Source organism: Aphelocoma coerulescens, chromosome 2 (assembly GCF_041296385.1).
Source record: "Aphelocoma coerulescens isolate FSJ_1873_10779 chromosome 2, UR_Acoe_1.0, whole genome shotgun sequence".
Classification (NCBI taxonomy): domain Eukaryota; kingdom Metazoa; phylum Chordata; class Aves; order Passeriformes; family Corvidae; genus Aphelocoma; species Aphelocoma coerulescens.
This window is the reverse complement of record NC_091015.1, coordinates 160,636,702-160,644,191: the sequence shown is the minus strand read 5'-3', so window position 1 is coordinate 160,644,191 and position 7,490 is coordinate 160,636,702. Positions and strand designations below refer to the sequence as shown.

The 7,490-nt window shown below is 42.7% G+C and overlaps 1 long non-coding RNA gene across 1 annotated transcript; it reads left to right on the top strand.

Moving 5' to 3' along the window:
- Positions 1-1,124: 1,124 nt before the first annotated feature.
- Positions 1,125-6,364, top strand: LOC138105484 (uncharacterized). Its single transcript, XR_011148495.1, has 2 exons — positions 1,125-1,350; positions 1,460-6,364. It is a non-coding gene; the product is annotated as an uncharacterized lncRNA (long non-coding RNA).
- The last annotated feature ends 1,126 nt before the right edge of the window (positions 6,365-7,490 follow it).

Genomic DNA, 7,490 nt, shown 5'->3' with positions numbered 1-7,490 from the left:
CCAACAGCCCTGGCAGCATTTAAAGAAGTGGCACTGAGAAAGGAAGGATGGATTGATGGACATAATCTTCCTGTAAACTGGAAAAGTCTAACCACAGAAAGCCAAAAACAAATCCAGAGCTGCGCAGGGCAAATTTCATGGTTGCTTTTGAGAGAAGAAACTCTCTTGACCTGGCAATGTTGTTCCTTGCTTCCTAGCATTGATTCTGAAATCCCCTTTTCTCTTTCCAGCCTAAATTAAACTCTAATTAAAGCCACCTATTGCAAAAACAGCCCTAGGTTCATAGTACTATTTATTAAGCTGCCTGAAAAGACCCAGCTCCCCAGCAAGATAAGGGAGAACAATATTTTTCTGTTACCAAGTTTTTATTAACTGTGTCAATTATATGCAGTGAGGTGAAAGCAGCAAAAAAAAGGAGTAAGCAGGAGGGAAAGATCTCACAAAAAAAAAAAAAGGGGGGGGGCAGAATTTTTCCATTTTCCTTTTGCTGGAGGTAGAGTAGTAGTGTGGTCACAAAGAGCAGAACAATATAGAGCAAGCAGAGGTCCATGCTCTGCAGCATGAACAGAAATCAGCCTCCACAGAACATGCCAAGGAAACCTGTGACCACCATGAGAGGCTAATGGTGTGGCATAGATAGGTTCTCCATAGCATGTCTCTTGTTGAGCACCAAAATGCCATACAAAGTCACTGGTCACATGTGTTATAAAACTCAAGTTTCACATGAAAGCCAGAGTCATCCCTAAATACAAAGAGGTTTTTGTAGTTTTCCATAAGGCTCCAGGCAATCAAGGGTGTCAGCCTTCTGCAATGCAAGGGCCTTGCCTGTAAATTACTGTATTTCCTGTTGAGGCACTGTCCAGGTGTCAAATGCAGCATTGGCTCTCAAAGTGTTAAACCTTAAAATCTTTGCTACCCTTATTTCACATAGTTACCTACAAATCTGAATTTATTGTGGTGAGAGACAACAGTGAGTGCATGCAGATTTTCCTCAAGTGAAGTATTTCACATGCCATTGAGAGCCCCCCAGAGCTCCTTACACAGCTCCAATGTGTTTGCTAATTACATACCCGGGGGCACCTCCCTGAGCTGAGACAGCCAGGCTTGTATTGGTCAGGGGCTGAACCACCACCATGTTGCCTTATTCAGTGATTGTTACCAAGGCAGTAGTGAGTTTTTACATTTCTATCTACATTCGGCTACTGCTTGTGCAACCAATTTATCTTTTCTGCTCAGGTGCTGATGCATCATCATTTCTGGGGGGTGCCTTCAGACTGCAGAGAGAAGAGAAGCACACATGGGCTGTATGCTGGCAGTGGAGGTGGGAGAAGGGCTGGATGGCTGCAGCAGGTAAGAGGCAAGACAGTAAATTCCCATCATTTCCCACTAATTTCCCACTAAGTTTCCCAGAGTAGATGCCCTTACACTGTAACCTCTTCTGAAATCTTCTGATGAGCAGTGCTCCTGGCAGAACCAGGCGTTATAGGCACGTATGGCCTGTGAATCACGAAAGATAATTTGCTCTGTTTGGAAAGCTTTTCTGCACAGTTTGTGTTGCCTGAAGACAGATACTTTTCTTATCTGCGTTGCAAGGGAAGGCCTTATCTTGCAGAAACATATCAATATCTTCACATGAAAACAAATCACACCCAGACCTGCAGTCAAAGGATATGAGCAGAAGCGCTTTTTATGACAGCAGACCTTAATTCTCAAAAAAAAAAAAAAAAAAAAAAAAAAAAAAAAAAAAAACCAAACAAAACCAACAAAAAAACATTAAGAGAAGAGGGAGGATGAAAGAGAACAGGTCATCAGAGGCAGTGACATGCTCAGAGAACACACAGGTCAGAACTTGCCAGGCAGCACTGTTCTTCTTTTAGCACTGAACTCAGAAACATCACATGGAAGGTGCATGTCCCAGGAAAAGGTATCACTCATTCCTCTGAGACGTGATGGACGTGCTTCCAGGGATGTGATTTTAGAGAATTGGTTGCTGATTCACCACTGGGATCTTCGTCTGAGTTAAAATTTTACTTTACTTTCTCAACACTACATGCCCAGCCTGGAACTCACCAAACCTAGCAAGGTTTATAATCTGCTAACCTTCAGCTTTGACTGCAGTTTTCTCCTTGCTTCAGCTTTGACTGCAGTTTTCTCCTTGCTTCCTCTCCTCTGCTACTAACCATTGCTTTATTTCTGGAAAGTGGAAGCCAGACATGGGGAAAAGCGACCAATCAAGCAATAATATTCCAGCTCCTGCCAATGCCAGACACAGAACTTCCTAATTGTGTGCTTACATGTAAAAGGATTTGGAGTCCAAGAGCAGGAGACTGGAGATGACTGCTCCTGATAACCACCTTGAAGGCATTTCTAGGTCCAGTTTTCTTCCTCTCCCCCAGATCAGACACTCAAAAGATCCAAGGCATCCCTAAGACTTGGTTTCATCAAGCCAAAATGGATTCTCAGTGGAAATTCAACATCAGTCTTGCCTTGGACTCCAGGCACACCTCGAAAGGCCTAATACAAGCTTAGCATTTGTACCTTCATCACCTCCTGTGCCTGGTAAGGAGCTCTCAGATTCCCCTGTACATTCAGTGTAGCTTTTACCACCATTGCCACGGTGGGGGATGCACAAGGGGGGTTTGCAACGCACAGACACACCCAGGAACACACACCAGCACACAGGAGTTTCATAGAAGGTTTCTGAATTCATTGTTTTTCTTCAAGTATCAGTAAAACCACAAAGTAAGACCCAAAGGAAATGAAAAATTGGGGTCTTCAGGTCATGTCCTCCATGACAGTTCTCTGTATTCTCAAGTGCCTTTCACCTTCTCTGATATTGGTTCTTTGTCTTGATGAAACAATGTCCATCTTTTCCCCCTACTGCTAAGTGGTTTCCATGAATCTTGGCAATCTTTTCTCTTTCAAAACACCCTGTATTTCCCTGAGCTTGTGTGGGAAATATTTCACCCTCCAAAATGCCTTCCAGCACACAAGGAAAGGAAGGAAAAGAGGTGAACTTCATCCTGCCTCGTGTGTGGGAAGAATGAAGTCATCAGATTTGATGACTCACCTTGCTCCTCTACGCAAGGTGAGACATTGTTTTGTCATCAAGGGTGGATACAGAGAAAAATCTTGATTTACACATCAGCTAGCTCATACCAGAACCATGCCTGTGTTCTGTGTGGTGCACATGTGCTGTAACTCAAACAGCACTGCATGCCCCAACTCAGAGCTAGAGATTAAGAGAGTCGGGATTATTCAAGATATAAACTCTTTTTAAGTCATTTCTGAAAATCCTATCCTTGAAGTCTGCAGGCCTGGGGTCAGGAGAGAAAAAAATCAGTCTAAGCATATGACAAAGAGGAACAGAGGTGGTGACCTTAAGGAAATGAGTGTGGACCAGGATATAGGTCTCTTAGTCACACACAAATTGTGCAGATGCCAAGAACATCACCCTCCACAAACAGACATAGCAGCACCCTCTCTTTTTTGCTGCTATTTATAGTATCAAAAAAAAAAAAAAATTAGAACCTTATATTTAATGATCTGAACACTCCTGCTAACAGAAGCTAAGATTGGACCTGCCCAGGATTTGAATGGGAAATCCCTGCTGCGTGTTCACAACAAAGAATCAGAGCTGATCACTTGGTAGAAAAACAGTAGAGCAAAGCTGAAAAGTTCTGTTTGGTACCATCTTCACAGAACAGCAAAAAGAAGATAACCCCCCCTACAAACTGTGCTTCCTGACAGGTCCTCACCAAGAGGAGGGACTTGCATTAGTAGCAGGGAGACTGAGTGTGGAAGAGGAGTAAAGGATTTATGAAGAGCGTCAGGAATTATTAACACACTATAGATTTGATCTTAGAATTTTAAACTGGGGCTCTCTGAGTTTGGAATGGATCATCTGTGATGCCCTGTATGAAGAAAATACTGTTTTGGCTTCTCCAAGGTTCGAATATTCTCCATCTCAAACAAAGCATAACAAAATTATTGATGTTCCAGACATGGACCTCGAGAATGTCTCTGTTCTCACATGCCCAGCTCTATGTTTGTGTGCTGAAAGGAAAACAGACATTGCCCAGATAAAACTCATGTTGTTACCTTTTGTCCTGCACTAAAAGTCTTTTTAACTGAAAAGCAGAGATCTTGTGTGAGTTGGGATAGAACCAGATGGGTTGAGTGCCTAGATGTTAATGCAATTGAAAAATGGCAATATAAAACTGAATAGCAGGCAGTGGAGTTCTGGCTGAAGCTTAAGCTTTCTCTTTGCTGTAAAAGTGCTCAAACACATAATGGAAGCACTAATTCAAAGACCTGCTAAACTCAGTAAAGCCCAAGATGAATCACATTAATTCAACTATTGGCATAAAACTTTTGTTTTAGCAACTGATTTCTGAGGAGCTTCTGAGTGGTTTTTTTCCTTTTGTTTCTTCACTTAAGGACTGCAGGGCCCAGCTCAGACCAACCCCCTGACCAGACAAACGCTGCCAAAGCTGTAAACCAGAAGGTGTGCTGGAAATTGGTATCAGGAACATCACTGTTACAGAGCAGTGCAATTTCTTTAAAATATGCAAGTAGTTCCAGTGTAAACCATGCCTGGAAAAGGTTTTCTAGAGAGGAAAACACTTAGCCAGGTTCTGGAGAGCATCGCTCTGTGTCAGCACTGCCAACACTGCTACTGGATGCCAGATTTTCCCAAGACAGCTGCAGTCTCAATGCCATCTAACTTCTCACAAAGTACTTTACTCCTTCTACCCTGTCCTCCAAAAAGTCCTTTCAAGAGGAGAGAGCCAGGAAGACCTTTCAGAGGATATCTGACTGAGGTGTCTCCAATATATTCCCTATTCACTGCCATGCATTTGAGAAATATACCCTTAACCTACAGCAGAAATCAGGAAATACTAGGATGCAAAGATCTACACGTGTAGATTGGGGTCCTTTGAAGGACCTATGAATATGGAGGCACAGATGCTTCAGGGAATTACCATATGAATTCACAGCATGCACAATGCCTTGCAAAAATGCTGTTTATGATGATTATGTCATTTTTGTGAAAATAAAACCTGCAGCAAATGGGCTAGGATAGCACTATTCAAATATTTCAGATATGCAAATCTTCCCCAGTGGTAGTTGTTAGAAGCCTGATCTTTCTGTAATGTAAATACTCTCTGGGAGGATAGAAGATATAAAATATGGTCCCAAGTCTTCCAGTTGTCACTGAGTGCCATCTAGGATTAATTAGTGCACCTGTAAATTGAATTTCAGTGACAGACAGAGAAATGTTTAACTTTCATTGTAAGGCAGGCTGCAAGTTACCTGCACTAGATGTTATCTAGCAAATAAATCTAGCCCACAACAGGCTTTCTCACAAGTTTTCTGGCAGCCATTCTATTTCATCCCTACTAAGAGCTCCAGCCAAAGAAACTGAAAAGTCAAATAAGGAGAAGCAGAAATCCTCTTTCCCCACCCTCCTCTGCAGGTCTGCCTTCCATCCAGGCACTTGGAAGTCCCCCACACCTCATTCCTACTCTGCACCAGCAGGAAGGTACCACTCCTTCTGGCATGGAGCATCCTACTGTGCCCAGCTGTGACAGAACAAGTCACTTCTGTGGACACGATGTAGTGCACTGGAAATGATGCTGTGATACAAAATCCTGTTTTTTTGCCATCCCTGTAAAAACTCCAAGGAACTTCAAGAGCATTTAGGTCTCTGCAGTGAGGCAAGAATACCTTACCCAGATTTTTTTAAAATATATAGCACAAAAGCAAATTCCTAGAAGACATTTCAAATTCTCCTTTCAGGTGTTTAATTTTCCATCAGACCTTACAGGATTTTTGCCAAGAGCAAGTCTTTGCAATTCAGGACAACATTCTCTTCAGTCTCCAGCTCCTTGGCCTCCCACCCAGGGAACTCTGTCTCAGGATTTTTGCCATTAAAAGCAGGTTGGGCCTCACCTGCTGAGGGCTAGGCTGTTCCCTGCAGGATCCAAAGTGCATTCCTGAAATAGTTGTTGGGTAGGAACTTATCCTGGGGTCTATCCTGCTTGAATATGTAAAGGATTCCAGTGTTATCTGGCACGTTTTCTGTAGGGTACTGCCCTGTGCTCTCCTCTTTTACCTTACCTGGGGTTTCCTACTCTTTGAGAGCAGCCAGGAAGATGCTGGTGGTGCCATATTACCTACAGCAATGCCTCTCTCCAGTGGGTTCTCCCGATAAATCCCATTGCAGTGGGATGTGGCCACTTGCATACAGTTCTATTCCAGCCACAAGCAATCCACACAGGGTTTTTAAGTCTAGTCCCATGCTCATGAGGACACGACGTTAAATACTAATTATTGACAATAAATAATATATTAGTATTTATTTATGTATTTATTTATTATTACTGATTCATTTATTTGTGGTGTATAGGAGAAATACCCTTTCTGGGTGTTGGTGGGACAGGTGTGTATGTGTGTGAGTGTGCATGTGTGGGAATTCTGCCCATACTCTGCACCTGCAGCACACCTCAGGTACTGTGTGGTTGTGATTACAGCCTGCTGGTAATCTGAGAAGTCTTCGTCTTTCGTGGGAAAATGCAGATGCGAATAAACTCAAAATGTATCCTAGGAAAGGGTGATTAAAGAATTCATCATTTCAAACAGAAGTGTCAAGAAAAAGACAACCCACCCGATAAACATCTCAAATGAAAAAGTTTTTTTGCTTTTCCAATGAAAAAATCAGGATTCCAAGTTATAGCAGGCCTTTTCTTTCATAATTTAGAGTTTCTTGGTGGAGCTGGGATTGCTCTCTGCAACACCTGGGCAGGAAGAAGTCCTCAGCTGGTTTGTTTGCTTCCCACATCCTGGTTTTATTTATTTTTCTTTTTAAACTCTAAAATACACCTGAAAAATCAAGTGGCAGAGGTATACTTTAAAACACAAAGCATCCTTTGCCATTGTGGGAAACAAGTGGGAAACAAAGCAAAAAAGAGCAACTCTGTGACTCAGTGGCGAGTCATCCATCTGCCACCAGTGCAAGTATTAAATCTGCATCTGGAGGAATAAAAAACCTGAAAGATAGCTGTGGCTGCAGCTTTGCTGCTCCAGATTTAGGGATGTTCTCAAGAGGCAATCAAACAATCTATCTAGTTAGTAAAACTTGTGACTTTCTTTCTCCCACTCACACACCCCAGAGCCAGCACAGGGTATAATAATGTCCATTGTTTTGATTACAAGTACTGTGGGGGAAGTAATACTTCCCTCTAACTGAGGCAGTCTGAGGCAGCATTTTAAAGAATGCTGAATCGTGTTACAGGACATTTCAGCTTCTGAGAAATGCAGTGCAATGTCTCGATAAATGTGTATCTGCTCCCAACAGGCCTCTCTGTAAAGGTCAGCGGGCAGACCAAGTAGCTGTCTGAGGTTTCAAAATACTGGTGTCCTTCAGGAAAAGTTATCTTTGGCCCAACCCTGACAGGTTGGACAGGACGGTGCAGCCCTTGGAGGCA